This window comes from Arachis ipaensis, chromosome B06 (assembly GCF_000816755.2).
Source record: "Arachis ipaensis cultivar K30076 chromosome B06, Araip1.1, whole genome shotgun sequence".
NCBI lineage: Eukaryota > Viridiplantae > Streptophyta > Magnoliopsida > Fabales > Fabaceae > Arachis > Arachis ipaensis.
Genome location: NC_029790.2, coordinates 120,893,888 through 120,895,084, shown reverse-complemented (window position 1 = coordinate 120,895,084; position 1,197 = coordinate 120,893,888). Strand labels below are relative to the sequence as shown.

General features: G+C 20.5%; 1 pseudogene; it reads left to right on the top strand.

Moving 5' to 3' along the window:
- LOC107648417 overlaps positions 1-1,197 on the top strand; it is a 10,555-nt pseudogene that overhangs the window by 866 nt on the left and 8,492 nt on the right.

Below are 1,197 nucleotides of genomic sequence, written 5' to 3'. Positions count from 1 at the left end.
TATATATATAAAATTATTGTTTGAAAAATAGACAAATTTAAGATAAATTACATTAATAAAATGATGGTAGAAAAATTTTATATAGATATCTTATTTCTAATTTCAATACATGTAAGTCTGATCTTTTATCTAAATTATGTAAATAGTATCTAGTAAATTCGATTCTATCATTCACATGTAAATCGAATTGCATTGAATCAATTTATGTTAAAATAGTGAAAACAAATAAATCGAATAAGCTTTCATCAATTTATGATTAAATTTTGGCAGCCATAATAAACACTACAAAAAAAGAGAGTTATTTTAACATAATTTTTTTAACAGTCATAGTTAAGTGTAAAAATTAATATATATTTTTGACAAATATCATAAATGTTAAATTTTTTATGTTTTTTTATTTATAATTTGATTGTAGAAAATTATTCCTCAATTTTGACACTCATTTGTTTTCAACATACTCCATTATTTCTTTTTTTTTCGTTGAGCTCCGTCAATTTTGGCATCAGACTGCTCTCAGTTTGGGATTATACTACTCGTTTATCATCTTCAAAATCTCAGTTTATTCTTCAGTTTCAAGATCTCATCTCATTTTTTATTAAAAACTTTTTGTTGAGAATTTTTTATGGTCAATAAGTATCAAAATAAATAGTATTTTTGACGATTAATAAGTATCACAAAAAATATATTCTCAAATTTTTCTAACAAATTATTTTTGATTTCCAATATTTATCAAAATAAGATTTAAACTTTTTTTGCAATTACTTATATGTTAAAAATACTATTTTTGACAAAACTTTTATTAACATATTTTCATAGTTAAAATAGTGTCAAAATTTATTTTTTTGACGAATTTTAATTTTTTCTTGACACATAATAATTCTTAAAAATAGTCTATATTATTGTAGTGAAACCAAATCCAAACCAAATAACATTTGTGCAATCTAAAGTTTCTTTGTCCTTCCCCATGAAGTCATTGTCCTTCCTAGGGTAACATGCAAATATGCAATGCATGACTTGATGACATGTCCTATTATAGTGTTTTTTCTTGCATTTGTTTTAAATTTTGAATTATCTTTTAATAATTTTTATACTAAATAAAAAATTTAATTTTAATATACTGAAAATATAAAATATTTTATTTAATTATTCAATAATATTTATTTTTAAATAACTATTTATATAGTTAATATAAAAAAT